The sequence below is a fragment of the Colobus angolensis genome, unplaced genomic scaffold, assembly GCF_000951035.1.
Source record: "Colobus angolensis palliatus isolate OR3802 unplaced genomic scaffold, Cang.pa_1.0 Scaffold135, whole genome shotgun sequence".
NCBI lineage: Eukaryota > Metazoa > Chordata > Mammalia > Primates > Cercopithecidae > Colobus > Colobus angolensis.
Window position 1 is genome coordinate 314,611 of NW_012114433.1, and position 8,501 is coordinate 323,111.

The window sequence follows — 8,501 nt, forward strand, 5'->3', positions numbered from 1 at the left end:
GCCCCCAGCCCTGGTAACCACCACCGCCCCCAGACCTGGTAACCACCACCGTCCCCAGCCCTGGTAACCACAACAGCCCCCAGCCCTGATAACCACAACAGCCCCCAGACCTGGTAACCACCACCGCCCCCAGACCTGATAACCACTGCTGCCCTGAGCTCTGGTAACAACCACTGTCCCCAGACCTATTAACTACCACTCTACCCAGCCCTGGTAAACACCACTTTCCCCCAGCCCTAGAAACCTCCACTCCCCCCAGCCCTAGTAACCACCATTCCATTCTCTTCAGCATGATGCTCTGGATATTCAACATCCATCCATGCTGCTGTGTGCATCAACAGTTTCTTTTTATTTTTTTGACTGGTTAGTGTTGTGCTGTGTATGTATTCATCTATTTAAGAAAATTCGAGTTGTTTCCAGTGTTTTGCAATGAGAAAGAAAGATGCTACCAACATGTTTGTGTGTATTTTTGTGAACATTTATTTAGGAAGATATCTAGGAGTGGTATTGATGAGTCACATGGGAAGTTCATGCTTCATGTGGTAAGAAACCGCCCTTCCGCTTTACAGAGTGGCTGTGTCATTCTGCATTTCCGCACACGACTCTTGAGAGTCCCAAATTCTTCATATCCTCCTCAACAGTGGTGGTTCTTGCTTTACTTTTGGCTACTGTGGCTTAATTAAATAGCACCAGTCCTCCAATGACATGGTTTCTATTTCAGCTACCATGGTGTATTAATTGTGAGCATTCTATAAAGTACAAACTTTGCTCCAGAATCCTCTGTCCTCAAATCACTGGTGAGTAACAGCTGGGCATCATGGTCAGCCTCCCATCTCCAGAATCCTCTGTCCTCAAATCACTGGTGAGTAACAGCTGGGCGTCGTGGTCAGCCTCCCATCTCCAGAATCCTCTGTCCACAAATCACTGGTGAGTAACAGCTGGGAGTCGTGGTCAGCCTCCCATCTCCAGAGGATTCACTGGTGAGTAACAGCTGGGCGTCGTGGTCAGTCTCCCATCTCTAGAATCCTCTATCCACAAATCACTGGTAACAGCTGGGCGTCGTGGTCAGTCTCCCACCACAGCACGTCTTGGGAATCTGTTGGTGACAGGTCCCTGCAAGTCTCCCATGGGATTTCCAGACAGCAGAGCATCTGGCCATGCTGACTCTCTGTCTCCCAGGGGTACACACCTGAAGCTTTGCAAAAACAAATACGAGAAAGAGAAAACTGGCCAAAAAAGTTACAAGTACAACTTTTGAAATGAAATAATATGGAAAGTGCAATTTCAATAGAAGGTAAGTGGAGTTACAGAAAATAGAAGGGCTGGCCACGGAGATGTGGCACCGTGGTCATCGGAAGCATCACAGACTTGTGGCCAGAGGAGCCCTGGGATGGCAAAGTCACAGATGGGGACAAAAATAATAAACACATCTTCAAGGAAGGGGCACCAGTGAATACATCACCTCAAAGGGCCTCTCAGAGAAATGTCATGCCATGGAAAGCTAATGATAAACGTTTGAGGTCGATCAAACCTAGAGCAGAGCTCGGCAATTCATCTCGGCATGGAAGAGAAGCCAGCTCTGTTTTGTAATTTTACAAAAAGAAGGTGCAAGTCCTGTTCAAAGTACTTTTGACACACTTTTTACAAAGAAGCTAAACAGTGTAGTTATCAATGTTCTGCTTTAAATTGCAGCGTTCTACCTAAATATTAGCTTCATGTTTTTCATGTTTTGATGCATTTAACACCAACACCAACACTAAGTTTTTAAGATTTTGAGAAAAAATGCTTAAAGGTCACTAAACAATCTTAATTTTCTCTGATGAGTAAGGCTGCTTGGCTTAGTTCCGACTTGCACAGTCATTTCTTACGATCCTGTCTTACTAAGGAAGGTCGGGTCTGCCTCTGCTTGCAATTGTCAGATTTGATTTTTGGTGTTCTTTTATTTTTTGTCACTCTAACAAGTGTGTAGTGTACCTCATTAGGATTTTAATTTGAATCTCTTAATGGCTAACATGGTAAGCATGTGTTCATGTGTTAATTTGGTGTTCACATGCTTATTTGTCATCTGTATATCTTCTTTGCTGAAGTGTCTGTTCAGATTCTCAGCCCAATCTTAATCTTTTTCTTATTGTTGAATTTTGAGTGTTCTTTATATATTGTGGATATTCAAGTTCCTTGTCCGACACTGTATTGTCAAGAACTACGAAGATATGCAAGCTTTTCTTCTTAACAAGCTAACATGTTAGCCTGCCAGGTGGATGGATATTGGAAGGCAACTCATAAGTAAGAGACAAATGACTTTATTACTCATGACTCAGCAAGCAGCAAGAGCTTGTGTCCACGCCAGCTCCCTTGTTCCCCCATTACAAAGAGGGGATTACTGGGGTGTAGGTGGGTACTCATGCACAAGTGGGTTTGTGTCTGAGGAACCCCACCTTCACAAACTAGAATATTTTTTATAGTAATGAGCTAGGAGACCTTCTCTTTCTCTCAGAGGAAGACATCATTTTTATCATATTAGGAAGTAATCATATCTGTCTTTTGCTCTGCAGGGAGCAGTGTACTACATTCCAAAGCTGTTTGCTGGAAGGTACCTCTGCTTACAAGATATGCAGAATAGAGATCCACGACAAAGTCTCCCAACACTGTCAAACGTTAGAAAATTGTAATGCAGTCTAATTTATCATTATTTTCTTTCTTACCGTTTTATTTGTATAGTTGTCTAGAACTTTGTCATTTTATAAATCTTTTCAAAAATCAACTTTAAGTTACATTGATTTTTTCTAATAACTTTTAATTTTCAATTTCATTGATCTTTGCTCTTATCTGTATTGTTTCCTTTCTTCTGCTTGTTCTGGGTTTATTTCACTCTGTATAGTACCATAAGGTGGAAGCTTATAGTATGGATTTGATAACTTCCTTTCTAATCCAGGCATCAAATGATATAAAGTTCCCTTAAATCCCTGCTTTAGCTGCAAACCATTCTTTCTTTTAATTTTTTTCCATTTAGTTCAAAATATTTTACAATTTTTTCTCCACTTCAACCAAGAGTTATTTAGAAATACATGTTTAATTTCCAAATATTTGTGTATTTCCTAGTTATCATTCTCATATTAATATCTAGTTTAATTTTACTATGGTCAGAGAATACACTTGAAATAATTTCAATAATTTTTAATTTGCAAAGGTTTGTTCTATGACCCAGAATATGACCTGTCATGGTGAATGTTCTATGTGCATTTGGAAAGAACATGTGTTCTGCTGTTGTTGGTTGGAGTATTCTACTAAAATCGAGTGGGTCCACTTAGTTAATTGTGATTTTCTAGTATTCATCCTGATTTTCTGTCTACTTGTTCTATTGATTTCTGAGAAATACCTATTAATGTCTCCAGTTGTAATTGTGGACTTGTAATTCTCCTTGTATTGTAATTCTTCTTTAGTTCTGTAAATGTTTACTTCATGTATTTGAGTCTCTTCCGTTAGGCACAAACATATTTAGGATGGTTATATCTTCTTGGTGAACAGAGACTGCCACCACTTTGTAAAATCTGTCTTTTTCCTTCTTTGCTCTGAAGTTTGCTTTTTCTGAAATTAATAGAGTCACACCAGTTTTCTTCTGATACATGTTTGCACGGTATATCTTCATTTCATCCATTTACTTTTATTACTAAAATACATTATACTTTAAAGGTGGGTTTATTATAAATAGCATGGAGTTCGATTATTAAAAATTCAAGATGTATTGAATTGTCAATATGATAATTTCTGTAAATTTAGTTGGTGTGTTTAGAACATTTCCACTTAATGTAAACATTGGCATGTTTGGATCTAAGTCAATTATCATTTTTTATCTTTGCCGTCTCTACTTTTCATTCTTCTCTCCCCGTCTTTCTGCCTTTTTTTAGGTTTTTTGAATACTTTCAGTCTTTCATCTTATCTATTTACTTTCTGATAAAAATCTCTTTGAATGTATGTTTCAGCAGAGTAAAGTTTTCAACACTTATTAAGAAACTACCTAAGAAGGACAATATTTCAAGAAAGTTTGTTTAATTGGCTTACTGCTAATGAAAAATGATTATATGAAAATTTTTATTTTGTTGAAAACAATTATTTTACTGAATAATAATTAAGTTTAGTTGTCTATTATATTTTCTAACTTTCAATGATATGATAAAAGTATCATTGCATGTTTTTTGATTTGTTATTATGAACGTATATGCATAAAATAGACAATAATAGGCCATTTTGTGGAAAAATCTGATCCCATCTTAGATGTAAAACAATAAGTCTTTCCTTATTAAATAGGAGGTTAGGTGTATATTTTTCCCAGCTTACCAATTTGAGGTAATTCTCTCCTAGTCCAATCTCACTGAATGCTCTTTTTAGCATGTTAGGTTTTGTAAACAAAATTGATGCAAAAAATCCTTTTTTTCTGCATCAATTGATATGATTATGATCACATAATTTTTTTCTTTTGCATGTTTTTATGGTGTGTTACCAGAAAAATACTTTTATGGTCAATTATTGATAACAATCAATTTATGGACTATTGAATATTCCACTAGCCTGGCATATCTGAAATAAAATCTATTTTGTCGTGTTACATGAGTTTTTCTTTTTGTCTTATTGTTGAATTTAGTTTGCTAATATTTTGATGAGGAGTTTGCATCTAAATTCATGACAGACAGATATTGGTTTGTAGGAGGTTTTTTGTGCTGTATTTATCTGGATTTGGCCTCAGGGTAATACTAGTTTCATAAAATGAGTTGGGAATTGTTCCCCCTTCTTGAATCTTTGGAACAGATTGTGTTCTATGTGTTACTTCTATAAGTGGTTGATAGAATTGTCCAGTGAAATCATCTGAGCCTGGGGATTTCTTTTCCAGGAGCTTTTAAAATATGAATTTAATTTCTTGAATAATGATTGGGCTGTTGCAGTGTCTCTCCGTTTGTAGTTCAGGTCTGTGTATGTGGGTCACATGAAGGGTTCTGTGTATTTGGATCAGGTCCTGCTGATTGGTTATGTTGTTCATGTCTTCTGTGTCCTGAATGCTCTCCTGGCCTACCGTTCTCGAAGTTGCTGAGAGGTGCTTATGAAGTTCCCCAACTAAAACTGTGGATTTGTCCCTTTCTCCTTTCCAGCTCGACAGGTTTTAGCTTTGTGTGTGTTTAGATTCTATTGTTTCGTGTATACAAAAAAGGACCGCTATGTCTTTGCAATGCCTCATGTAATTTTCCTTTTTCTGAAGTCTTCTTTATCAGATCTCTATATATACACTCCTTCTTTTTAAAATTATCTTTTTTCTATTATTTTCCTTCAATGTACTTATGTCATTAAATTTTAAGTGAGTTTATTATAAACAGCATATTTTGGGGTCATGTTTTTTTGTACACTGTGCCAAATTCTGCTTTTGATTGGTGTATTTCAACCATTTATTTTTAAGGTAATCATTTATATTTTAGGGCTAAAGTCGGCCATATTGTGATGTGTTATTTATTCCCCCGTTTCTCCTTTTTATGTTATTTCATTACATTTTTTCCTTTCTCTGGATTACGTGAATGTTATCTGGGGTTCCTAATTTATGGATTTATAGTGCCTGTGAGTTACCTTCTCACTTGGTTTTCCCGGCAGTTTCTCCGGTATCCATGTGTGACTGTCCCAGCCTGCTGGCACCAACGTGCTGCCCTGAACTCAAAGCAGCTGCATCATGGCTGCTTCTCATTCTTCTGTTAGCTCACTACACGAGCCCAGCATTGGTGCACCTCAGTGTTGGCATCAGCTGATTCTCTTTTTTCTTTCAAGTTGTGATTTTCTTGGTTCTTGGTGCAATGGAGCTTTTAGGTGGTGTGTTGGCTGCTTTTCACGGTGTCAGCTGACTCTGGGTCCTGGTTAACTTGTCTGGCATAGCAGGAGACTATCTGCCTTGGCTGGGTGCAGCTCATGGCCTGCTCTGTGGACCGTGCCTCTGTGTCTGGAAGCCTGGCACTGATGCTTTGCTCTCCTTCATTTTCCTCCTGCCACCAGGGCTTCCACGTGTCAGGCCTGAGAGGGCCTCTGGAGCCTGCAGGCCCATGGGACATGATCATACATAGCATGCTGTCACAAGCCCTGAACTATTGTCTAAGAAAGGGGAAGGCCTTGGCCGTGGACATGCCCTCAGCCCATCTCCATGGAGCAGTCACCCACACGTGTCTCAAGCCTGGTCACTGTCAAGGCATCAGACCTTCCTATAACCAGAAGCAGTTCTTACTCTTGCCAGAGACAGCAGTCTTGCCATTTATGTGACCTAATTTTCATTAAGTATTTAGTTATAAGAAATCATATTTGTGGAAGTTACTATGAAAATCACACAATCCATTTACTATCACTCAATTTAGTAATATACTGTAGGCACATTATTTCCTGACACCTCCCTAAAACTTACGGGATCATTATCATAGTCACAATTTCATCAAAAAGAAAGTGAATATTAAGTGGTTAAATACCAGTTATAGGGTTCTAGGCAAATTAGGAGTTTTAATCCTAGCTCTCTGAATCCAAATTCTGCATCTTTAACACTATACTACACTGTGGAAACAAATTATTTTTCTTTTATTTCTTAAAATAATGTTTGTTCTCTCTACTACTAAAAATAATGTATACAGTTTAACCAAAGCATAGTGGTACAATGCATATTTATATAAATGATTATACCACAAAAACAGCTAAAATAAACAAAAGGATGTTAAAATGTGGAAATCTAAAAGTAGCCATTCTGAAACTATGGAATGACCCATCTTTGACAAATATCTTGTTCTGGGTAGAAATATTTATTACACAATTGGTTTACCAATAGGCAACATCCTTTGAAATGAGGGAAACGAGACAGGTGTTTACTCCTGCTCTCTTCTCCCCGACAGCGAGGCCCGGGGCCGTGGAGAGCACCAGCCAGGGACCCCCAGGTGTCCCAGACTTCTAGGAGCAGTCTATGTAGATGGAGGGGGGCAAAAGAGAAAGTGGAGGAATAACACAAAGTGAGCTAAGTAAAAGTGGTAGAGAAAATTAGTTTTATGTAAAACACAATTCTTAGAAGAAACAAAAAGCAGTTCTATTCACATCAGAAGCAAAATGAGTTTTCCCCCTTCTTTTACTATTTTTAACTTTCTTGTGGAAGTGCCAGCCAATGAAATCCTTTAAGATAAAAGTACTAAGGTCATAAATATTAATAAAAGAGAATCATTAAGTAATTTTTCAGATATTTTTAGTAGAAAATCATCAGATGCTTTTTCAAATGTATGTAGAAGAAAATACTTGATTACCAATAGGAAATCATACGTGTGTGTGACGCCACACACAAACGTGTTTATATACATGAGTTCAGTAGTGATGGTGTCACAGATAGAAGGATGATAAAGAGACAGCATACAATATTACACAAGTAGATATTCTATAATTATGTTTATATAATACATATTGTATATACAGTTTTACATAGGGAAAAAACATACACAATTAAAAACCACCAGAAACATATATGGAAAAAATGAACACAATTTTAAAGTATGTAAAATAAATATTGAATAAATAAAATGCATACCTTATTTTTGGCTGGGAAGGCTTAATGTGAAAAGGACTTCAGTTTTTTATTGTTCCCTTATGAATTAATATCCTTAGCATCATACCAAAGAAAATTCCAACTCATTCACAGTGAATTAACTTACGAACTTTATAAAACTGCTTCTGAAATGTTCCTGGAATAAACGTGTTTGAAGAACCGGGAGAGACCCTGACCCCTGGAAGAACTGGCTGTGCCCTGGCCTGCTGCTGTGCCTTTCACTTTCCAGGTCAATCTGTCTTCACGGAAACGCGGCCCTGTGGGGTAGCCACGGTTATTATGTCCACTGTAGGGATTGAGAAGGGGAAGTTATAAGGGTTAAGTAACTTGTCAAGGTCATGCAACTAGCAAGTGTCCAATCAGGAAGTTGAAGCCAACTCCATGAATCCATTATGTTTCACCAGGAAGGAGGACAGAGGAAGGGCACATACAGGGACAGCGCTCACCTCTGGGTGTTAATGGTCATACGAGGCAGGTGTGATGATGGTGTGAATAATAATGATGATGGTGTCAATAATGAAGACGGTGTGACAGTGTGGGGAGAGCAACATGCTCAGATACAGGCTGAAGCAGAAAGAGAAACTTACTAGATGAAATAATGGCATCTGAAATCATCAGGAAAAAATATTGGTCCCTCAATGATGGTGTGAAAACTAAAGCTGCAACTCTGCATTGCTTTTTGTGCTAAAATTCATTTGGTGTCAGAGAAGATTGTAATGTAAACAGCAGGCAACCAAAAAGCTTTTGATATTAATAAACAGAGCCCAACAATCAATCTAATTTCATAGCATGTGGAAGACAAATGTATAGAGAATTCACAAAAGAAGAAATATAAATGACCAACAAAGTGTGAAAGACATTTGACTTCATTAGCAAATAATTACAAATAAAAATGACCTTGAAATTG